The 25,726-nt window shown below is 47.5% G+C and overlaps 1 pseudogene; it reads left to right on the forward strand.

Annotated features, from left to right (window-relative positions):
* Positions 1-604: 604 nt before the first annotated feature.
* The window catches only part of LOC127635702 (fish-egg lectin-like), a 43,100-nt pseudogene continuing 17,978 nt past the window's right edge, over positions 605-25,726 (forward strand).

A 25,726-nucleotide genomic window follows, 5' to 3' on the forward strand; every position in this document is an offset into this window, starting at 1 on the left:
ATTTGGCTATTTTTATAACAAATATACAGGATTTGTTGTGGAAAATATAAGGGGACATTGAAGTCAAAAAGGTTGCGATTCACTGTTCCTAGTGTGTCAAGTGACCCCACAAAGGATAATATTTTAAACCCCCTTAAAATATTTAAATATTTTAAATATAAAAAAAATGTATATTTTAAAATAAAAAAATATTTTATTTTAAATAAATAAACCTTTAATTTTACTTACATTTCTGGCTAAATATAATTTACATTTATACAACTGTCATCTTTAGGCTATAAATAATCTTTCTTAGATTAAAAAATTATAATACTAATAGAATAAATGTACGACAAATCAGCAGAAGCTGAGAAAATATTATTATTTTGATATGAACTTTTTCACCCCTCTGCATTCATGACAAAATTTTCCACTTTTTCTTCTTCAGCTTACTATATTCGAGATAAGATCTCTATTTTGTTTAAATAAAATATTTACTGCATTTGTAGTTGTCTGTGAAAAAAAATCTAACTGACGATTTTCCTGTTCGCGCACTTTAAATTTAAACGTAGCCGGAAAAAGGCGCTCAAAACCACAACGTCAGAAGATTGTCAGTTGGAGGGAGGACGGATACTGCATAAAGTCAAGGTAAGATATAATCGATAAATGTTTCTTTTTGTTAGCGATTGCTTTGTTATATCTAGTTGGAGTCCGCATGCTGTGTGATATATAGAGTTGATGGAATAATGTATATTCGAAGTTACATTATTTTGGCAGTTCAACTCTAAGCTAGATCTATGTTGTCACGAATGCGAAATGAACAAGTATCGATTGCGCTGCGCGCCATTAGGCTACATTTAGATTTGCTCATGTTGCTCCCTAGAACTCTTGTCTCCCAACCATCAGTTCTGCATGGTGAAATTATTTAACTCATGTCTTATTTTGGCACAACAATTAAAAAGTAAATATAATATAGTGTACTGTAATTTGACATTCATGTTTATACATTGGCCATAATACTGAACTACTTGTTTTACTTTGTAACAGCAATGTTCTCTTACGAGAGGTTCTCTCGTATTGCGTAAGCTAGCTTACGCTACGGGAAAGATTAATCTTTTCTGAGATATTGAAGCCAAAAAATTATCCTTAATTTTTGTATCCATTGTCAACGCAGTCGCGGCAGCTGCAGACCTTGAGCGGGCTAGCTAGCGAGCTCATAGGTTGCTCTGCGGCAACTGCTGCAGCCTATAGACGAGCTTGGGCGAACTCGCATCCAATGAGAGGCGTCCGGCATCACTGCATCAAAGCCCGCCAAAATGGGCGTGACTTGAGTGCATATAAGCGTAGTTCGTAGGCTGGAACCCTGATTTTCATCTCTTCAGCGAAGCTCTTCACATCGCTGACCTGGAAGCTGCGTCGCCGTTCGAGGGGCATCAAGCAAGCGTGGACAGCGCTAGAAGAAGCCGGCCGTCTCAGCCACCTTCAGCCATCCTGCGAGCTACGCCATCCGACGACGTATCCTTTTATTCAGCAAGCTAGTTCTCACGAACTATTCACAAAAGAGTACGAGCGTCTTTTTCAAGATGCCTCGCTCCACTTGCGCCTCATGTCGCGCCCTTCTCAGCACAGGAGACCGCCACATCATCTGCGCTCTCTGCCTGGGACTGGGGCACGCAGAGCTCGCCCTCACTGAGGGCGGATGCGATTCTCGCGAGGAGCTACCGATGTCGACCCTGCGGGCTCGACTCGAGCGCTCAAAGCAGAAACCGCCAGCGCCGCCTTACCTTCAGCACGCGCAGGAAGAAGCACCGCTCACAAAGGCTGCCGGAAACTGTGGTTGAAGCAAATGCCTCGCCGAGCCTCTCCCTCGAGCATCGTTTCACCCTCCCCGCCCCGGGCCAGCGCAGTTGCCGCCGAGCGGCCGCACTGCTGCCATCTCGGATGACGAGGCGGAGGATAAGGGCCGCTGTTCCATCATGGCTTCGGACAGCGAGGAGTGGTCAGGCTCCCCAGACTCGACGGCTGCTTTCTTCAAAGCCATCGCCGCTCTACACCCGCGGCCCGGGCCGCTCCCTTCCTGCCGGAATTACACACGGAGCTTGCAAAGACGTGGGAATGGTCCCGTTCCCACGTCTCCACCTCTCTCGCGTCGGTGGACGGCGCCACTGAGAGAGGCTACTCCTCCATCCCCCCAGTCGAGGACTCGGTAGCAGCACACCTTTGTCCGCCCTCCGCGAGATGGCGTTCCAAGCCTGTGCTCCCGTCTAAGGCCTGCAGAGCGACTTCCGCCTATGTTGGCTGCGCCTATTCCGCCGCCGGCCAAGCCGCATCTGCTCTGCACTCAATGGCCGTTTTACAGATCCTACAAGCAGACCTTCTTCGGGAGTGGGATGAGAAAGGCAGGCACCCAGAGGCTGTTACTGATCTACTGGCCGACAGACCTGCGCCCTTCGTGCTACCAAAGCTGCAGCCCAAGCTCTAGGGAAGTGCATGGCCTCGCTGACTGTGACCGAGAGACACTTGTGGCTAACACTAGCCGACATGGGAGAAGCAGAGCTCCACGTTCCTCAACGCACTGCTCTCTTCGACCGGTCTCTTCGGCTCAGCGGTGAGTGGCATTGTTGACCGCTTCTCAGAAGTCCAGAAAGCCACACAAGCCATGAACCTCTTCCTGCCGCGTCGCGCTAAGCTCCTCTGCAGGCCGCTCACGTGATCAGCCTCCTGCACGAGCCTCTTCACAGCGCCCAGTTCAACAAACTCAGAATTCTCAGCGTCGACAGGGCGGCCGCCCTCGATCAGCGCTCAGACAGCCGCCGCAGACCGCCGCCCCGCGGGCCTCGATCTAAGGTAACGCTGAAACCCGAGCAGCCGAAGTCTTCCTAACTGTGTTGAAAAAGCGACGGCTCAGTCCGCCGCGGCGGACCACCGTCAAAGCTTCAGCCCCTGTCAGTCCCCTTCTCTCAGGCTACTGCAGTGGTGAATTTAGCAGCCAACAAGCCGGTGACACTGCCCGCTTGCTCTGCACTCAAACGCCGTTTTCACGGCGACCCAAATAAATCTTGTAAAGCGCAAACATGTCTTATGTGTAGAAAATGTGCCCACAACCCAGTGTTCACCCCTACACACAAGCATAACACATCCCGTGCCCCTATCAGAGCACGCTCTCATAAAGCGGTTACGAACCGCTCGAGCGTCAGAGTCAATGAAGGCGCCCACAAATGCGTGCACGCGCCCATTCTCTGGCCGCTCTGTCACACGACCAGCCCTATGTGTAGAAAAAGTGCATGTCTTATGTGTAGAAAATGTGCCCACAATCCAGTGTTCACCTCTACACACAAGCACTGCATGTCTCGTGTCCCCACCAGAGCACGCTCACATAAAGCGGTTACGAACCGCTCGAGCGCTAGAGTCAATAAATGCGCCCACGAATACGTCGTGGCGCCCATTCTCTGCCCGCTCTGTTACACGGCCAGCAAACATTCCTCTGTGTGTAAGTCCCGTGCCCATGACTATGCTTAGCATCACCTAACAGATGTGACTCTTTCCCCATTCATTCCAATCGGAAGTCACTCACAAAACAGCCTGTTCATGCTGTCTGCGAGCAATCATGCATAAACACACTAAACAAGCTCACACATTTTGTTCAGCTCTGTGTGCGGCAATCAGAGCCGAATTGGCCATTCACCCTCTAGCGTTACGCTTCAAAGCGTGGGAAGCTATTCCAGGGATATCCAAGTGGGTGTTAAGCACAATACAACAGGGCTATTTGCTACAGTTCGATCGCCGCCCTCCTCGCTTCAGAGCTGGCTCGAAACCACTGTGAACACGGAAGCAGCGTGCATGCTTCGTTCAGAAATAACAAGCCTTCTGTGCAAAAGGGCCATAGAGAAAGTGCCACCCTCTCTGAGCGAGTCGGGGCTTTACAGCTGTTATTTTCTTGTTCCCAAGAAAGACGGCGGCCTCAGACCCATATTAGATCTCAGGGTTTTGAACAAGGTGCTTGCAAAAGACCGTTCAAAATGCTTACAATCAGGAAACTCCTCGCGCATGATGCGCCAGGGGACTGGTTTATTTCTCTCGATCTGAAAGATGCATACTTTTAGATTCAGATAAATCCCGTCACAGGCCATTCTTGAGATTCAGCCTGACGGCCAGGTTTATCAATACACCGTACTTCCGTTCGGCCTGTCCTTAGCACCCCGTACTTTCACGAAGTGCATGGATGCGGCGCTCGCACCCCTGCGGAGTCAGGGTTTGCGAATTTTGAACTATTTGTACGACTGGCTGATTATGGCACAGTCACATATGGAGCTTCTGTCTCACAGAGCAGTCCTCCTCAGCCATCTGAACAGTTTGGGTCTTGCAGTCAATTGGACCAAGAGCTCACTACAGCCCAGTCAGACAATTTTCTTCCTTGGAATAGAACTAGACTCCGTGGCAATGACGGCTCGCTTATCTACACAGCCGGCGCCGTGTTCAGCGACTAGCCGCATCTTTTCAGATGAACAGCCTCACGCCTCTGAAGAAATTCCAGAGAGTGCTAGGTTACATGGCCTCAGCCGCAGCAGTACTTCAGCTGGGTTTACTACACATGCGCCCGCTTCCGCGTGTCTCGCCGGGCTTGGGCCACAGGCCGCCAGCCCATCAAGGTGACTCAGACCTGTATTTCAGCTCTGCAGCCCTGGACAGTGGCCGAATGGTATCAGCGGGGAGTGACAATGGGAGCTGTATCTCGCCGAAAAGTCATCTCGACAGATGCGTCCAACACGGGTTGGGGCGCGGTCTGTGAGGGCTCTCCGGTTTTCGGCCTATGGTCAGTTCAGGAAAAGCTCCTTCACATAAATTGTCTGGAAATGATAGCGGTCGATGCAGCGCTCGTGCACTTTCTCCCGGTCATTCAGGGTCACCACGTCCTGGTCCGTTCGGACAACAGATCTGTGGTATCTTACCTAAACCGTCAGGGCGGTGTCAGATCCAGGAACCTATTCCATCTGACGAAACGCATACTGAGTTGGTCCCAGTGCCACCTGCGCTTCGCTGAGGGCGACGCGCGTGCCAGGCCACCTGAGCGGCGGCCGGACAGACTGTCCAGAGACAATATTCCCCAGGGGAATGGTCCCTGCACGCTCAAACAGTCCAGGCGTTATGGCACCTATTCGGCAGAGCAGAGATAGACCTCTTTGCGTCCAAAGAGAACTCTCACTGCCCAATATTTTTCTCGAGCGAGGATGCGCTGGCCCAGGACTGGCCCAGGCGCCCGCTTACGCCTTCCCTCCCGTCTCGCTATTGCCACAGGTAATGCAGAGGATCAGGAAACGCGTCACTCGGTGCTCCTCATAGCCCGCGTTGGGAGAATCAGACATGGTTCCGGAGCTTACGCTGCTGTCACTGACAGCAGCGTGGCCCATCCCAGTGAGAGCAGATCTCCTCTCTCAAGCTCGCGGCACAATCTGGCATCCCCACCCAGAGCTGGGCTGCATGCGTGGGTGATCAACGACTACCCGTCGCTCTGCCAGAAGGAGTAATAAACACCATCATACACGCTAGAGCCCCTTCCACGAGAAGACTCTATGCGTCAAAATGGTCTGTGTTCTCAAAATGGTGCACCGACAGAGACCTGGACCCGCGGACATGTGGGGTGTCGTCGCTGCTCGTATTTCTACAAGAGCTGCTGGATAAGGGCTGATCCCCATCCACGCTCAAAGAGTATGTGGCGGCCGTTGCGGCGTTCGCTGAACCCCTGCACGGCCAGTCATGGGGTAAAAGCGAGCTGGTCATCCGGCTTCCTCAGGGGAGCTAGAAGGATGAACCCCAGCGCTCCCATCGGTTCCTATCTGGGATCTTTCTATAGTTCTCGAAACTATGAAAGCCCCCCCTTTCGAACCACTTCAATCCGTGGATTTGAAATACCTTTCACTCAAAACTGTTTTTCTGACTGCCCTGTCATCAGTCAAACATATGGGAGACCTTCAAGCGCTGTCTGTCAGCGCTGCATGTCTTGAGTTTGGACCAAGTGACTCCAAGGTAATTTTAAAGCCTAGACACGGCTATGTTCCCAAGGTGATCGGTACTCCTTTCAGAGCACAGGTCATTTCCCTATCGGCGCTGCCAGCACCCGATAGCGAACGCGACGCCAATCTCCTTTTCCCGGTCAGAGCACTGAGATTGTATACTGCGCGCTCCGCCGCTTTCAGACGCTCTGAGCAGCTTTTCGTTTCGTTCGAGGGCGCACCAAAGGTCTCGCCGCCTCGAAACAGACAGTATCTAGATGGATAGTGGGCGCTATTGCTGCTGCATACGGCGTCAAAAGACCTGCCATGCCCGTTGGGCATTAGGGCTCACTCCACTAGAGGCATGGCATCCTCGTGGGCATGGTCCAGCGGGATTTCCATTCACGACATATGTGTGGCAGCGGGATGGACTTCCCCTCCACCTTTGTCAGATTTTACAATATGGAAGTGCCCGCTCTGCAGGCAAAACTACTAGCGGTTTAATACGCTACAGCTCCCCTGGTGAGCTGCACTGATGGGACACATTCCACACAGACCGGCACCGCCGCTCTGTCGTTCCCTTCCCACTATGTGCTTATGTATTACACAATCAATGACCCGCATTCTTGCCGGCCAAATATTATTTCCCCACTCATAAGGGCTCCCGGGTCCCCCTTAATTCCCTGGGGCTCATACAGTGGATGCTTGGCGCGCGGCGTTGACAATGGGTTCCGTAGCGTAAGCTAGCTTACATATCTGAGAGAACCTCTCGTAAGAGAACGTGTCGGTTACCTAACGTAACCTCGGTTCTCTTTAGATGAGGGAACGCGATAGCGTAGCCGACCATGCTCGCGCCCACGGCGACTTTTCGCTTCAGTCAATGAAAACCAGGGTTCCAGCCTCACGAACTACGCTTATATGCACTCAAGTCACGCCCATTTTGGCGGGCTTTGATGCAGTGAGCGCGGATGCCTCTCATTGGATGCTGAGTTCAGCCCAAGCTCGTCTATAGGCTGCAGCAGTTGCGCGAGAGCAACCTATGAGCTCGCTAGCTAGCCCGCTCAAGGTCTGCAGCTGCCGCACTGCGTTGACAATGGATACAAAAATTAAGGATAATTTTTTGGCTTCAATATCTCAGAAAAGATGAATCTTTCCCGTAGCGTAAGCTAGCTTACGCAATACTCGTTCCCTCATCTAGAGAGAACCGAGGTTACGTTAGGTAACCGATACGTTTCATTAACCCTAGCAATAATGCACAATTTACTACATGCTTTTTCTTACAATAAAAGCTTTTGAGATGATTACAAAATATATATATATAATATATTTTTTATTTGTAGCAAGTTTGTTCAGGGATTATTCTGTTACACATTTTTATTATACAGGAATTATCAAATTATTTAGCATGCATTAGCCTATGTTTTTTTTTTTTTTTTTGTCATGTACTGTTTTGAGTCAGGATGTTTTTCACCTTAATAACATGTGTCAATGTGATTTGCTACAGAAAACTGCTGGTGGGAATAAAATAGCCTACAGTTTAAAATTCAGTGTCACCATTAAGGTAAGCTGCTAATACATTTCATGCTGTGGTACAAAATAAAAAAGTATCAATGTAAAATGCTCACCTGGTTATTGGCTGTACTGCATGTAATTGTAGGTGTAATTACTGTGTCATGGAGAGAGAAAAGTGGAATATCACTCGCAGCAATTTAAGGAAAAGGGCTGTTAAAAGAGTCACCCAGCTTGTGTTCCCTAACTGTGTTCTAAGATTTTAAAAGTTGTGTAATCCATCCTTGCATTTACAATGTTATATTTTTTTTAGGAACTGTCAGAAACAACAGACTGACAGCTGAGGCCACCGATCAAGAGATCGAATCATTTATTAAAAAATGGCTTAATCTTTCAAGTGACCGAGACGTAGGGAGAAGAGAAAGAGAGAATCGGAGGAGGGTCCAAGACACCTGTAAGTCAGTTACATTGTGTTTTTACTATACGTGTATAATACCATGGTGTGTCTGAATACTTGATTTTGATTGGCTGCAAGGTGTGCATTAAAACATTTGTAACACTTTACAAGTTAGCATTAGTTAACTACTTTAGTTAACATGCCGCAAGGCTAGAAAGCTCTTGGCTGTTCTAGAAAGGAGACTGATCCAATGCAGCAAAGATATTTAAAGGCTAACATAGCCTATTGGCTATGTTGTATCCCCAGAATTCCGATCGGCGCACAGGCACAAAAATAAATACTGTGCAATTGTATAATTTCATTTTGAATTTTGTTTAAAAGTAGACATTTCAAGCTTTCTATTTATTTCTCATGTCTGTGAAGCAAGTAGCCTATACGCTGAGTTTCGGTTCATTTATGAGACGAGCTCCAGTTCACGAAGCAATGCAAGAGATCGCACTAGGCCTCCATGTCTTGATTATATCTGCTGTATTTGCTTCTTATTTATTAATTGCAGGCAATTGGTTGATGAAACAGTGATTAAAATTAAGATACAATTTATACAAAACGAAATTCAATTTAAAGAAAGGCTTTCAACAAAACAAAACTTTATAAAGTGGTCAAAATCATGTCTGATCATCTTATGATCCTATCTTACTCATGCTGTTCACTTTTCATATAATCAACATAGATTAAATAAAAAATAACATTATATTATGTAAACATAAATATGGAATATAATTTTAGTAATTAAGACATGTTGGAAAAGGTGTTTATCTTTCATTTCCAATGTGAACATCATAATGTATTCTCCTGAAAATTATGTATTGTCAAATGTATACTGAATGTAAACTCTTAGGAATTTAACATTCAATGCGAATGTATCTGAGAATATTCTTAAATAAGGAAACCTATTCGGTGATTGGTCCATGCCAAATTACTGCCTGATGAAAATTTGACAATTTCAAAGTGTGCTCGTTTTTTTCCGGATGTAGGTAACAATATTTAAAGCCTGTCTATCAAAAACGACCTTTGGTGTGTGCGCTGGTGTGTGTGCAAAAGTATGTGGGGGGTGGGATGTTTACCGCTATTCCGCGGGAATTTCTTGCTTTTCAACCGCGGTTAAAAAAAATCCATACCGTCCCTGCCCTACTGTAACATTAAAAAAGCTTAATAAATAATGTAGTTCATTTACTAGTTAATAAATAAACTAATGTTAACAAATAAGACCTTGTAGTGTTACCAAACCGTTTAATGCACTGATAGTTCCAGTCCATTTATTCACCATTCAATATTAATGTGCTGCTTTCATTAAAGCACAGAGACAGCTGTTTTTAAAGCTTCACTATTAGTAAAACGACGGTGCACAGACGCAGGTAATTCCTGAAAGCATCTCTCACTACAGTGCCTAGCTTTTTTTGTGTTATTTATTTATTTATTTATTTTTTAGAGTTTTTTATTTAATTTGGCTTCTGAATAGTTGTGTGTGTGTGTGTGTGTGTGTGTGTGTGTGTGTGTGTGTGTGTGTGTGTGTGTTTTGTACTTAAACAATATTGTATAATCAGCGTTCTGTTACTGAGTCAACAGTTTTTTTCATTTGTGTATCCAATAAAGGCTTGCAAGATTGCCATGACGCAGATGGGCCCAGTAAAGGAGGTAAAATTCTATAATTTTGGATGGTTCCATTTGCCAAGGTTTTGTAGTGTGTTCACTTCTGCGTTGTCTGTTTGTTTTTTTGGATGACCAAAGCTACTGGAAATATGTTTTGTTTTTATTTAGTTTCTACAATGCTTTCTATGCACATATTTTGTGTTTGTTTATTATTGTTTTTTTTTAATTGGTTTCCAGTTTTGAAAATGTAAACTTGCAGTGGGTTGTTCTTTGGCAATATTAATAAATTATGCAAATGTTTTCAGAAATGTGTTTAGATCATTTGTTGTAACTTATCTTAGCATAAAGAGAGGCCATTTCTCTTTACTGTATGTTGTTGATGCAGTTCACTTAGTGTCAGCCACTGAGTTTTCCATAGTTTTAATGGCACAGCATGCGCGCACGCACACACACACACACAGAGTTATGGTTTATTTAGTTAATTCTTGGCTAACATGTGGCTAAACAAATAGCCTGCTTGTGGACCAGATCTGGCAAACAGGTGTGCACTGCAAAAGTGCCACCTTTCCATGCTGCATGTGGCCCACATGAGGAATGTTGGGAAAGACCAGGGTTTGTATAATCAACTGTGGCCAGGTGTGGTTTATTTGGTTTGTTGTGGCATTGCTAAGGCCACATTGCTAACAACTTTTACTAAAAGTTTGTTGTTAGTATTTAATGTTTTAACTAATTTGATATAATAAAGAATAAAATACATTTGTAAGTGGAAAACAATATAGGAATCATTCGCTCCTGCAAATGTAACCAAAAACAAGGAAGCTCCATGCCACAACTCTGAATGCATCTATTAATTAAACACACCTGAAACAACTAATGAGAGTGTTTTGGTTTAATAAAAAAATTGCAGGCAGGTGTATTTTGACAGTTGTATTGTAAAGCATGTGATATGTTCCTCTGTTGCAATATGGAAGTTAATCTTGTACATGCTATTTATTGATAATAAAGCGTGAAAAAAAAAAGGTGTGTTTTGTCATGGCTGTATATAAAACTCATGGCTGTATATAAAAAAGGTAATTCCGGTGTATACTGTCATGTTCTCTGTTGTCTTTTGTTTTTGTACTGTTATTTTGAACTTTAGTTTAGTTCCTGTTTTCTGTTTGGTTTTTGTAATCCTTTGTAGTTTCTTTTTATGATTGTTTTCCCTGATTAGTTCTCCTTCCCTGATTGTTCCCCAGGTTCCTTATTCCCTTGTTTGTTCCTTTTTGTATATAAGCCCTTTTAGTTTCTTTGTTCCTTGTTAGTTCTTGCATGTGTTATGCTCTGTACTAGGTTTCCTTGTTTTTCCTTTGTCCTGAGTTTTCCCGTTTTTGTAAATAAAAGCTGCACATAGATCCACAACCTCTGCCTGCCAAAGTCACAGAAGAACTAACCTTCAGATGGATCTAGCAGCAATCTTCCTCCAGTTGAGCCGGGCGAACCTCCCTTTGATCGAATACTCACGTATGTTTTGCACCATTGCCAGATGCACTGGTTATGCGGACCGACACCTGAAGTCCATCTACCAGATCGGCCTCCTTGCCCATGGATGGGAGGAGTTGCCAGAGAGTGGTGAGTACACTTGGATTGAGTACGTAGATATGATTTTGGAGAGGTTTGCTCCTGAGCCAACGCCCACGCCTGCCACGGTCAACGAGCCAACGCCCACGCCTGCCACGGCCAACAAGCTGAAAGCCTCGTCCGTCCCAGAGTCAGCGTTGCCAGCCTCGTCCGTCCCAGAGCCAGCGTTGTCCGCCCGGAGGAGGAAGAGAAGAGGAAAGGCTTCTGCTCCCCAGCCCACGCCTGCCACGGTCAGCGAGCCAGCGCCTGTAGCCTCGACCGTCCCAGAGCCAGCGCCTGTAGCCTCGACTGTCCCAGAGCCAGCGCCTGTAGCCTCGACCGTCCCAGAGCCAGCGCCGGCAGCCATGACCGTCCAAGAGCCAGCTCCTCCCGAGCCTTCCAGGGCTGCTCCTCTCGAGCCTCCCGAGCCTTCCAGGGCTCCGCCTCTCAAGTCTCTTGAGCCTTCCAGGGCTTCTCCTCCCAAGCCTCCCAGGGCTCCTCCTCCCGAGCCTCTCGAGCCTCCCAGGGCTCCGCCTCTCGAGCCTCCCAGGGCTCCGCCTCTCAAGCCTCCCAGGGCTCTGCCTCTCAAGTCTCCCGAGTCTTCCAGGGCTCCGCCTCCCAAGTCTCCCAAGTCTTCCAGGGCTCCTCCTCCCGAGCCTTCCAGGGCTCCGCCTCCCAAGTCTCTCGAGTCTTCCAGGGCTCCTCCTCCCGAGTCTTCCAGGGCTCCGCCTCCCAAGTCTCCCAAGTCTTCCAGGGCTCCTCCTCCCGAGCCTTCCAGGGCTCCGCCTCCCAAGTCTCTCGAGCCTCCCAGGGCTCCTCCTCCCAAGTCTCTCAAGTCTTCCAGGGCTCCTCCTCTCAAGTCACTCGAGCCACCCAGGGCTCCGCCTCCCAGGGCTCCACCTCCCGAGCCTCCCAGGGCTCTGCTCCTCGAGCCTCCCAAGACTTTGCCCCTCGAGCCTTCGACACCTCCGCCTCCCAGGGCTCCGCCTCTCTAGCCTCCCAGGGCTCCGCATCTCGAGCCTCCCAAACCTCCCAGGGATCCTCACCCCAAGTCTCTCGAGTCTTCCAGGGCTCCTCCTCTCAAGTCACTCGAGCCTCCCAGGGCTCCGCCTCCCGAGCCGCCCAGGGCTCCGCCTCCCAGGGCTCCACCTCCCGAGCCTCCCAGGGCTCCGCTCCTCAAGCCTTCCATGGCTTCAATTCCTGAGCCTTCCACGGCTCCACCTCCTACGGCGCCACCTCCCTCAGCTCTGCCTCCCGAGCCTTCCACGGCTCCGCCTCTAGACCCTCCTACGGCGCGACCTCCCTCAGCCCGCTTCCCGAGCCTTCCACGGCCCCGCCTCTAGAGCCTCCTACTGCGCCACCTCCCTCGGCTCCGCCTCCTGAGCCTCACTCAGCTCTGCCTCCTGAGCCTCCCACGGCTCCGCCTCCTGAGCCTCCCACGGCTCCACCTCCTGAGCCTCCCACAGCTCCGCCTCTCGAGCCTCCCGAACCTCCCAGGGCTCCGCCTTCCAGGGCTCCGCCTCTAGGGCCTTTCACGGCTCTACCTCCCAGGGCTCCACCCCTCGAGCCTCCCATGGCTTCAATTCCTGAGCCTTCCACGGCTCCGCCTCCTACGGCTCCATCTCCAGAGCCTTCCAGGGCTCCACCTCTAGAGCCTCCTACAGCGCCACCTCCCTCAGCTCCTCCTCCCGAGCCTTCCACGGCTCTGCCTCTTGAGCCTCCTACGGCGCCACCTCCCTCAGCTCCGCCTCCCGAGCCTTCCACGGCTCCGCCTCTAGAGCCTCCTACGGCGCCACCTCCCTCGGCTCCGCCTCTAGAGCCTTCCAGGTCTCCGCCTCTAGAGCCTCCTATGGCGCCACCTCACTCAGCTCTGCCTCCTGAGCCTCACACGGCTCCGCATCCTGAGCCTCCCTCAGCTCCGCCTCCTGAACCTGCCCCTGTCCGGTGCCTCCTCCCAGGCCCCCTGACCCTGTTCCTGACCTGTGGCCTCCTCCCAGGCCTCCTGACCCGGCCCCTGTCCTGTGGCCTCCTCCCAGGCCTCCTGAACCTGCCCCTGTCCGGTGGCCTCCTCCCAGGCCCCCTGACCCTGTTCCTGACCTGTGGCCTCCTCCCAGGCCCCCTGACCCAGTCCCTGTCCTGTGGCCTCCTCCCAGGCCTCCTGACCCTGTTCCCGTCCTGTGGCCTCCTCCCAGGCCCCCTGACCCAGTCCCTGTCCTGTGGCCTCCTCCTCCCAGGCCTCCTGACCCGGTCCCTGTCCTGTGGCCTCCTCCCAGGCCTCCTGACCCGGTCCCTGTCCTGTGGCCTCCTCCCAGGCCCCCTGACCCTGTTCCCGTCCTGTGGCCTCCTCCCAGGCCCCCTGACCCGGTCCCCGTCCTGTGGCCTCCTCCCAGGCCCCCTGACCCGGTCCCCATCCTGTGGCCTCCTCCCAGGCCCCCTGACCCGGTCCCCGTCCTGTGGCCTCCTCCCAGGCCCCCTGACCCGGTCCCTGTCCTGTGGCCTCCTCCCAGGCCCCCTGACCCAGTCCCCGTCCTGTGGCCTCCTTCCAGGCCCCCTGACCCAGTCCCCATCCTGTGGACTGCCTGTTTGCCCCCTGTGCCCCCTTGGACTGCCTATTTGCCCCCTGTGCCCCCTTGGACTGCCTGTTTGCCCCCTTGGACAATTTGTTTTTTGTTTTTCTTGGGTTCTTTTTTGTTGTTGCTTTTTTGGAGCATCTGGAATCCGCTCCTTAAAGTGGGGGCTCTGTCATGTTCTCTGTTGTCTTTTGTTTTTGTACTGTTATTTTGAAGTTTAGTTTAGTTCCTGTTTTCTGTTTGGTTTTTGTAGTCCTTTGTAGTTTCTTTTTATGATTGGTTTTCCCCTGATTAGTTCTCCTTCCCTGATTGTTCCCCAGGTGTTCCTTATTCCCATGTTTGTTCCTTTTTGTATATAAGCCCTTTTAGTTTCCTTGTTCCTTGTTAGTTCTTGCATGTGTTATGCTCTGTACTAGGTTTCCTTGTTTTTCCTTTGTCCTGAGTTTTCCTCTGTTTTTGTAAATAAAAGCTGCACATAGATCCACAACCTCTGCCTGCCTACATCACATATACAGCAGATGTGACAGTTGTCTAACCAGGTAATTCATTACAGGTAATGCAGAGTTAGGGTTAGGAAATCAAGAGAAACACATGTAATGTTTTTATAATTTTTATATCTGCTAAAAACGATTAAAATGCATTCTGTTTATGAACAGGTTCAAGCAAACAATTTTCATCGTGGAACAATGTGGGCTTATCAGTGCATCCTACTACTCTTCAGCTGCCAGTTCCTTTACACTTTGGGTAGGCTTGGGTGTTTTTATTTTTTATTTATTTTATTCCCATTCTTTCATAAAATTGGAATATTGAATATGCATATTTGTTTTATTTCTAGCTCTGAATTGTGAGGTGATGAGTGGAACACTGAAGCAGATAGATGCTGGTTCGGGCTCAGTGGTTGGAGTGAACAATCAGAATGAAGTCTTTGTCTTGTTTGATAACATCTTTACAAAGACAAATGTACCTCTCAAACACTTCAGTATTGGTCCTGCTGGTCAGCTGGGGGTGAATGTGACAAATAACATCTTCAAGTTTCAGAGTGGCCGTTTTGTGCAGTTTCCAGGTAAAGTGTGTTATCCCATTTACATAGTTTATAGTTCTTATTAGTATGCAGTATAGTCAGATTAATTATGTTTTCATAGGCCTTCTAAAACAGGTGGATGCTGGAGGTGATCAGTTCATTGCGGGTGTAAATATGAATGATGACATATACTGCTTAAATATGGATGCTAACAACAATGGCCCATCCAGCACAATTCCTTGGGTGCAACTTACTGGAAAGCTGAAGTATTACAGCTGTGGCCCGTACAGCTGTTGGGGAGTGAACAGCAATGACAACATCTACATCATGAAGGTAATGTTTCAATTTGAAATTAAACTACTTGACTAAAGAATTGGTAGGTCGATATTAGATGGGGCTGGTAAATTTACACCAGGTTGTAACTTTACACTAGTAAAGTAGGCTTCATGCATCTATGCTGCAAGTACTATATTGGCAAAGTTGCAACAAAGTTGCTTTTGCTATGAGTGACTGCATCTTTTTGTCTTCGTACATAGGGTGTGTCTAGTAATAACTGCGGAGGCTCTGGCTCCTTTGAGAATGTTCCTGGACTTCTGACTATGATTGAAGTAGCAACTGATGGCAGTGTCTATGGTGTCAACTATCAAGGGGTCTTTGGGAATTGTATTTGTTCCTGGTGTTGCCCCACACTTAGCTGGAGAGGTGGGGTACGTTGACAGACTTGTCCAGAACCCAGGGGGCTGCCATCAACTACTGTAATGTTAAGGGGTTCTTGAAGGGTAATGGGCAGAATAGATAGTCTCTTGGCCAACTCAAAATCCATAAAACTCCCATCGGCCCCATAGTCTACAAAGACATAAACTTGATGATGTTGAGTGCTGTGGGTAAGAGTGGCATGGATGGACAAACCAGAGGTTGCCGAGCAGGGTGTGGTTCCTATACTCGCCCTGGCCCCCCTCCTCCTGGGTGAGAGTTGGCTTTTCCCGACAATTCAGGACATGCAAGGCGAAAATGGCCCGACTTGCCACATTAGAGACAGAACCTGTTCATCATCCGTCAGTTGCGTTCCGCTTGGGAAATTCTGGGTCTACCCAGCTGCATGGGTACCTAGGGGTTGATAGGGGACAAAGGCAGTATGATTGGGTTGGCAGACTCCCACAATCTGACCTCCTGCTGTCGCTCCTGTTGGCGTTCTCTAAGGCGATGTCTACCCGGATGGCTACGTCAATGAGGGACTCGAGATCAGGCGCGGGGTCCCGGAATGCCAACTCGTCCTTGAGCTCAGGAGACAAGGTGTGGTGAAAGGTGGCTCTCAAGTCTTGTTGATTCCATCCACTCTCCGTGGCAAGGGTGCGAAACTCGATGGCAAACTCTGCTGCACTCCGGGTACCTTGGGAGAGATGGAGCAAGCGATGATCCACATCTCCCCCACTAGCTGGATGCAGGAATACTGTCTTCATCTCAGAAATGAAAGCTTGACTGTTGGTTATGAGTGGGGATTTCTGATCCCATAAGGCTGAGGCCCAGTCCAAAGCCTTGCCTGTGAGAAGGGTAATGATGTAGGCCACTTTACTACTTTCAGCGGGAAAGCTGTTGGGCTGGAGCTGGAAGGCCAGGGTACACTGGGTAATGAAGCCTCTACATATGTCAGGGCTGCCATCAAATCGTTCAGGGGCTGGTAGTCTGGGCTCTGACAGCAAAGAAAGTATAGGTCCTGATGAAAGATCAGGTGCTGGGTCTCGGGATGAGGCGGCTTGAGACTGATGACTCTGAAGGTGAAGGTTCTCTGACAGAGCCTGGTCATGCCTCTGAATGGTTGTGGATTGATCAGAGAGGGCTGACAGAATCCGTTCTACGTTTGATGAAGACCCTTCTGCTGGGCTCGCTTCCATGGTTAAATAAATGTAAGATTTTGCCAAACAAACAGAATTAAGATTCTGAAGAAATTGATCATGCTTTCACAGAGTTTATTCTAATTTATTCTCACCCATTAGTCAATTTGGCATTTGTACTTGCTCTCCACAAAAAAAAAAAAAAAAAAAAAAAAAATGCTGTTCTGAAACATTATCTTTTGGCAGGTTCATGAGTAGTTATAAGCATATGCCAATGTCATGCACATAACCTTTGAAAACCCAGGTTGATATGCATGGTTAGTGGACATGCTACCACTAGACCAACTGAACCCATGAAAAGAGATTAAACATTTTATCAAGGTATTATTTTTCATAAATATATAAATGTAATTTAAGTGTACAGGCCAATTAGTTGATTAATTAATTAGTTGCCTCTGTGTCTGGGACCATCAATCCAAGCATGTTATCATGTGGCTTGTTGAAAGCATTACCACAGAGACATGGTGCATTTGGAGGGTTAATGGCATCCACAGCAGCATTCACGCACAACACACCATGTGCCCTAACGAGAGTATACCACACTATAGGAGGTTACCCCATGTGACTCTACCCTCCCGAGCAACCGGACAATTTGGTTGCTTAGGAGACCTGGCTGGAGTCACTCAGCATAACCTGGATTTGAACTCATAAATTCTCAGCGTTTTTACTCCTTGAGCTACCCAGGCACCCCATTTTACACATTTGTGACTTCTTGTCTTGTGAATTCGAAACACAAACTTTGAAATATTGTCTGTGAGTGCAATTGCAACATTCAACTTCACAGTTTTATTTTACAAGTTTTCACATCGGTGCTGTTAGTGTATGTTTCAACTTACGAGTACAAATATTTATATATTTAGTTTTACTAATATGCAAGCTCTCGAGTTTTGCAACGATTTATCTCCATACAAATCTGTGTAGGATAGTTATTTGTGACTGTAGAGAAATGTTCTGGCAAATGATCAGTGAAATTCAGTAATCACTCAAACAGTTGTCAATGTGTTGCCATCAACCCATTTCCACACTCCCTCATTTCTCAGTTCATCCTCATTCCAAAAATACTTATTAGCAACAACAGCGTTCCACAAAAAATCCTGTTAAGATGGAACAGAGATATGTTCACTTCATAGACAGTTTTACATTTTAACAAACTTCCTCCTCCTGACCAATTCACACACACTCCCAATTCACACACAGTCTCTTGGCCAACTCAAAATCCATAAAACTCCCGGCGGCCCCATAGTCTTCAAAGACAGAAACTTGATGATGTTGAGTGCCGTGGGTAAGAGTGGCATGGATGGTCAAACCAGAGGTCGCTGAGCAGGGTGTGGTTCCTATTCTCACCCTGGCCCACCTCCTCCTGGGCAAAAGTTGGCTTTTCCCGACAACTCAGGACATGCAAGGTGAAAATGGCCACGACTTGCCACAATAGAGACAGCACCTGTTCATCATCTGTCGGTTGCGTTCCGCTTGGGAAATTCTGGTTCTACCCAGCTGCATGGGTTCCTCATGGTCGTTAGGGGACGAAGGTAGTTTGATTGGGTTGGCCGACTCCCGCAATCTGACCTCCTGCTGTTGCTCCTGTTGGCGTTCTCTAAGGTGATGGTCTACTTGGATGGCTACGTCAATGAGGGACTAAAGATCAGGCACGTGGTCCAGGAAACGCCAACTCGTCCTTGAGCTCAGGAGACAAGGCGTGGTGAAAGGTGGCTCTCAAGGCTTGTTGATCCATCCACTCTCCGTGGCAAGGGTGTGAAACTCGATGGCAAACTGTTAGAAATATGAAATTGTACATTATGTTCTGCTCCGTGTGTGTGTGTGTGTGTGTGTGTGTGTGTGTGTGTGTGTGCTTATGACCTTCCATGTGTGCTCAGTTGACCCCAGATGCAGGCTGCAGTGCGCACGATAGTGAGTCAATATATTTAGCAACTGCTGACCGTTTTTTCCTCTTTATCATGTTCCGCATACTTATTTCTGTGATATGAATAAGGTCACACCCATCCACAAGGTCAACCGTAAGTTATCACGGCTGGAACATCTGTATATGGCCTCTACACCCATTTTCTCCCCCTTGACCCTAGGCCTTGTTACCGCTTTCCCATTGGCTGCTTATTGTCTCTAATAAACATTGAGTAGATTGAATACAGACCGACTGTGTGTTGTTCTTTCTACTTCCTTCGCAAAGTCTCCAGAGACTCACGACTGCACCTCACTGGGCACGAACATAGACAGACAGGACCAGGGAACTGGAGATCGCGATTAGATCAAAAATATTCCTAACACAAACTATGCTGCACTCCGGGTACCTTGGGAGAGATGGAGCAAGCGATGATCCACATCTCCCCCACTAGCTGGATGCAGGAATACGCTCTTCATCTCAGAAATGAAAGCTTGGCTGTTGGTTATGAGTGGGGATTTCTGATCCCATAAGGCTGAGGCCCAGTCCAATGCCTTGCCTGTGAGAAGGGTAATGATGTAGGCCACTTTACTACTTTCAGCTGGAAAGCTGCTGGGCTGGAGCTGTAAGGCCAGGGTACACTGGGTAATGAAGCCTCTACATATGTCAGGGCTGCCATCAAATTGTTCAGGGGCTGGTAGTCTGGGCTCTGACGGCAAAGAAAGTATAGGTCCTGATGAAAGATCAGGTGGTGGGTCTCGGGATGAGGCGGCTTCAGACTGATGACTCTGAAGGTGAAGGTTCTCTGACAGAGCCTGGTCATGCCTCTGAATGGTTGCGATTGATCAGAGAGGGCTGACAGAATCCGTTCTACGTTTGATGAAGACCCTTCTGCTGGGCTCGCTTCCATGGTTAAATAAATGTAAGATTTTGCCAAACAAACAGAATTAAGATTCTGAAGAAATTGATCATGCTTTCACAGAGTTTATTCTAATTTATTCTCACCCATTAGTCAATTTGGCATTTGTAATTGCTCTCCAAAAAAAAAAAAAAAAAAAAAAATGCTGTTCTGAAACATTATCTTTTGGCAGGTTCATGAGTAGGTATAAGCATATGCCAATGTCATGCACATAACCTTTGAAAACCCAGGTTGATATGCATGGTTAGTGGACATGCAGTACTAGACCAACTGAACCCATGAAAAGAGATTAAACATTTTATCAAGGTATTATTTTTCATAAATATATAAATGTAATTTAAGTGTACAGGCCAATTAGTTGATTAATTAATTAGTTGCCTCTGTGTCTGGGACCATCAATCCAAGCATGTTATCATGTGGCTTGTTGAAAGCATTACCGCAGAGACATGGTGCATTTGGAGGGTTAATGGCATCCACCGCAGCATTCCAGCACAAAACACCATGTGCCCTAATGAGAGTATACCACACTATAGGAGGTTACCCCATGTGACTCTACCCTCCTTAGCAACCGGACAATTTGGTTGCTTAGGAGACCTGGCTGGAGTCACTCAGCATAACCTGGATTTGAACTCATAAATTCTCAGCGTTTTTACTCCTTGAGCTACCCAGGCACCCCATTTTACACATTTGTGACTTCTTGTCTTGTGAATTCGAAACACAAGCTTTGAAAAATTGTCTGTGAGTGCAATTGCAACATTCAACTTCACAGTTTTATTTTACAAGTTTTCACATCGGTGCTGTTAGTGTATGTTTCAACTTACGAGTACAAATATTTATATATTTATTTTTACTAATATGCAAGCTCTCGAGTTTTGCAACGATTTATCTCCATACAAATCTGTGTAGGATAGTTATTTGTGACTGTAGAGAAATGTTCTGGCAAATGATCAGTGAAATTCAGTAATCACTCAACCAGTTGTCAATGTGGTGCCATCAACCCATTTCCACACTCCCTCATTTCTCAGTTCATCCTCATTCCAAAAATACTTATTAGCAACAACAGCGTTCCACAAAAAATCCTGTTAAGATGGAACAGAGATATGTTCACTTCATAGACAGTTTTACATTTTAACAAACTTCCTCCTCCTGACCAATTCACACACAGTCTCTTGGCCAACTCAAAATCCATAAAACTCCCGGCGGCCCCATAGTCTTCAAAGACACAAACTTGATGATGTTGAGTGCCGTGGGTAAGAGTGGCATGGATGGTCAAACCAGAGGTCGCTGAGCAGGGTGTGGTTCCTATTCTCGCCCTGGCCCACCTCCTCCTGGGCAAAAGTTGGCTTTTCCCGACAACTCAGGACATGCAAGGTGAAAATGGCCACGACTTGCCACAATAGAGACAGCACCTGTTCATCATCTGTCGGTTGCGTTCCGCTTGGGAAATTCTGGTTCTACCCAGCTGCATGGGTTCTTCAGGGTCGTTAGGGGATGAAGGTAGTTTGACTGGGTTGGCCGACTCCCGCAATGTGACCTCCTGCTGTTGCTCCTGTTGGCGTCCTCTAAGGTGATGGTCTACCTGGATGGCTACGTCAATGCGGGACTAAAGATCAGGGGCGTGGTCCAGGAAACGCCAACTCGTCCTTGAGCTCAGGAGACAAGGCGTGGTGAAAGGTGGCTCTCAAGGCTTGTTGATCCATCCACTCTCCGTGGCAAGGGTGTGAAACTCGATGGCAAACTGTTAGAAATATGAAATTGTACATTATGTTCTGCTCCGTGTGTGTGTGTGTGTGTGTGCTTATGACATTCCATGTGTGCTCAGTTGACCCCAGATGCAGGCTGCAGTGCGCACGATAGTGAGTCAATATATTTAGCAACTGCTGACCGTTTTTTCCTCTTTATCATGTTCCGCATACTTATTTCTGTGATCTGAATAAGGTCACACCTGTCCACAAGGTCAACCGTAAGTTATCACGGCTGGAACATCTGTATATGGCCTCTACACCCATTTTCTCCCCCTTGACCCTAGGCCTTGTTACCGCTTTCCCATTGGCTGCTTATTGTCTCTAATAAACATTGAGTAGATTGAATACAGACCGACTGTGTGTTGTTCTTTCTACTTCCTTCGCAAAGTCTCCAGAGACTCACGACTGCACCTCACTGGGCACGAACATAGACAGACAGGACCAGGGAATTGGAGATAGCGACTAGATCAAAAATATTCCTAACACAAACTCTGCTGCACTCCGGGTACCTTGGGAGAGATGGAGCAAGCAATGATCCACATCTTCCCCACTAGCTGGATGCAGGAATACTCTCTTCATCTCAGAAATGAAAGCTTAGCTGTTGGTTATGAGTGGGGATTTCTGATCCCATAAGGCTGATGCCCAGTCCAATGCCTTGCCTGTGAGAAGGGTAATGATGTAGGCCACTTTACTACTTTCAGCTGGAAAGCTGCTGGGCTGGAGCTGTAAGGCCAGGGTACACTGGGTAATGAAGCCTCTACATATGTCAGGGCTGCCATCAAATTGTTCAGGGGCTGGTAGTCTGGGCTCTGACGGCAAAGAAAGTATAGGTCCTGATGAAAGATCAGGTGGTGGGTCTCGGGATGAGGCGGCTTGAGACTAATGACTCTGAAGGTGAAGGTTCTCTGACAGAGCCTGGTCATGCCTCTGAATGGTTGCGGATTGATCAGAGAGGGCTGACAGAATCCGTTCTACGTTTGATGAAGACCCTTCTGCTGGGCTCGCTTCCATGGTTAAATAAATGTAAGATTTTGCCAAACAAACAGAATTAAGATTCTGAAGAAATTGATCATGCTTTCACAGAGTTTATTCTAATTTATTCTCACCCATTAGTCAATTTGGCATTTGTACTTGCTCTCCAAAAAAAAAAAAATGCTGTTCTGAAACATTATCTTTTGGCAGGTTCATGAGTAGTTATAAGCATATGCCAATGTCATGCACATAACCTTTGAAAACCCAGGTTGATATGCATGGTTAGTGGACATGCTACCACTAGACCAACAGAACCCATGAAAAGAGATTAAACATTTTATCAAGGTATTATTTTTCATAAATATATAAATGTAATTTAAGTGTACAGGCCAATTAGTTGATTAATTAATTAGTTGTCTCTGTGTCTGGGACCATCAATCCACACATGTTATCATGTGGCTTGTTGAAAGCATTACCGCAGAGACATGGTGCATTTGGAGGGTTAATGGCATCCACCGCAGCATTCCAGCACAACACACCATGTGCCCTAACGAGAGTATACCACACTATAGGAGGTTACCCCATGTGACTCTACCCTCCCTAGCAACCGGGACAATTTGGTTGCTTAGGAGACCTGGCTGGAGTTACTTAGCATGCCCTGGATTTGAACTCATAAATTCTCAGCGTTTTTACTCCTTGAGCTAACCAGGCACCCCATTTTACACATTTGTGACTTCTTGTCTTGTGAATTCGAAACACAAGCTTTGAAATATTGTCTGTGAGTGCAATTGCAACATTCAACTTCACAGTTTTATTTTACAAGTTTTCACATCGGTGCTGTTAGTGTATGTTTCAACTTACGAGTACAAATATTTATATATTTATTTTTACTAATATGCAAGCTCTCGAGTTTTTCAACGATTTATCTCCATACAAATCTGTGTAGGATAGTTATTTGTGACTGTAGAGAAATGTTCTGGCAAATGATCAGTGAAATTCAGTAATCACTCAACCAGTTGTCAATGTGGTGCCATCAACCCATTTCCACACTCCCTCATTTCTCAGTTCATCCTCATTCCAAAAATACTTATTAGCAACAACAGCGTTCCACAAAAAATCCTGTTAAGATGGAACAGAGATATGTTCACTTCATAGACAGTTTTACATTTTAACAAACTTCCTCCTCCTGACCAATTCACACACAGTCTCTTGGCCAACTCAAAATCCATAAAACTCCCGGCGGCCCCATAGTCTTCAAAGACACAAACTTGATGATGTTGAGTGCCGTGGGTAAGGGAACTTAGAGAGTTGGTGGAAAAAGTCCTATTGAGATCAATGGCCATTGTACGTTTGACGGATGCAAGGGACGGTGACAGGTCCGTGTACCGCCCTCCTGTAGACGATCTCAATGGACAGATGGAGCTTATCGGTCTCTGCGGTCCGGAACATGACCGACACACATAGGGAGTGCTATAAGCTGCGGTGAGACCCCCGGCGTCCCACGGTCCCACTGTCTGCCCGCTGACCACTCACGATGCCCAGTGACCACCCTGGGGGGGGGGGGGGCTGTCCACGGACCCATTATCATCCCCCTGACCCACTATTTTACCCAAACTGACCAGTGAGACCCCCTGACCACCCTGGGGGGGGGCGGGGCTGTCCACGGACCCATTATCATCCCCCTGACCCACTATTTTACCCAAACTGACCAGTGAGACCCCCTGACCACCCTGGGGGGGCGGGGCTGTCCATGGACCCATTATCATCCCCCTGACCAACTATTTTTCCAAAAGTGACCAATGAGACCCCCAGACCACCCAGGGGGGGCGGGGCTGTCCACGGACCCATTATCATCCCCCTGACCAACTGTTTTTCCCAAATAGGTTTTTACGCTCTGGGATTTCACGGGCCACGCGTTTGGTGGCCGGGGTGCCCGCCCACACCCTCGAAATGGCATATTTTGAAGGTGAAAAAAAAGAATGGCAGGAGGTGTCTGCCCTCTTAGTACGTGATAGAGGGGCACCAGGTGTGCAACCGAGTGAAATTTCGGCTCTGTCGGAGCTCGGGGAGCAAAGTTAGAGCACATCCCACGTGCGATTTGTACCTTGTATTTACACAGCGGGTCCGTGTACACGACCCCGAAAGGTCCAAACGGCTCCAAATTGACAACAGTAGCTTCTCAGGGGCCCCTGAGCCCGGTCCTAAATTTTGGAGGCCCTTGGGGCTTGCTAAGTATTAAAACCTCTGATGAATGTAGCATTGCTCACAGGCCTAAAATGCAGCCTGTCTCATTGATTCCTGTGACAGGCAGAGAGATCTGTTGAAAATAATGAAAAATACTTTTTTACATCCTAGACCTTAGTCCTCTTAGTATGTCGATAAGGGTCTTTTGACGTGTCACCGTGTGAAATTTGGGGTCCGTTGGAGCTCAGGGTGCAACGTTAGAACACGTCCCACTCTCCTTTTGTACCATTCATTTTCACAGCGGGACCATGTACACGACTCCGAAAGCTCCAAACGACTCCAAATTGATATCAGTAGCTTCACAGGGACCCCCCTAGTCAGTGGGCAAAGTTTCAAGTCCCAATGGCTTCGTTAAGTGCTTAATTGGCTGGACTAATGTGTGTAATGTGACAATAATTTTCCTCTAATATTTTTCTTGATTTTTTTTAAAGTACTTCCTTAACTCTGAGGGACACACCTTTTTAATATGTTGTTTCTGAGGGCCCAACAATGAAGCATTCGAAGCCCCCAGGTCTGAGCATCAATTTTAACCCCGTACACAAAACCGCTGTAGAATTGCATTGGTTCAATGGGCACATGGGATTTCTTGTAAAAAGAGGTCAAAAGGTCGCAGGACCTCGAAATTTGGGATTCTGGATCCCCAGGGGCCCCCAAATCAGTGCCTAAAATTTGGAAGCTCTAGACATTTTCCGAATGCACTCTTTCAGCTCTAGACCTTAAATGAACACCCAAATGACTTTGCACATGCAAGAGGCTCTTTCTGGCTTTGAGAGCAAAAGGCCTGTGAGTTTGATTCTCACATTCAAGCCAAAAAAAAATGGAAAAAAAAATTATTTCAAGAGAGTTCCGCTTTTAATACGACACTCTAGGGGCCCCGGACTACCAGCACGTGAAGTTTGGGGCCCAGAGGAGCTTTCTAGAAAAAGTCCATCTGCCATTAATTTCATTCATTTTCTACAACAGGTCAATGGACGGGGCACCGAAAGGTCCAAACGACTCAAAAACGACATATGCGCGTCGTCAGGGCGTCCTTAGACAGCGTGGGGAGTTTCGTGACCTTTTGACCTTATTTTCCATTCATTTGGCCCATTTAGGGACGTTGTCCACAAAAACGTTGTGAAAAATGCATTGATTCAAAGGGATTGTGGGACGTCTGGAAAAGAGGGGTCAAAAGGTCGCAGGCTCTCGAAACTCCCGATCCGCGAGCGTCCGGTCCCCACGAATCAGGAACCAAAGCTTGGGGTCTCTAAAACATTCCTGAGCTTATATTCAAACCCTAACCCTAGTGGCCTCTCATCCTTCAAGAGGCTCTTTCAAGCTTTAAGTGCAAAAGGATTTTGAGGGA

Source organism: Xyrauchen texanus, chromosome 43 (assembly GCF_025860055.1).
Source record: "Xyrauchen texanus isolate HMW12.3.18 chromosome 43, RBS_HiC_50CHRs, whole genome shotgun sequence".
NCBI classification, from domain to species: domain Eukaryota; kingdom Metazoa; phylum Chordata; class Actinopteri; order Cypriniformes; family Catostomidae; genus Xyrauchen; species Xyrauchen texanus.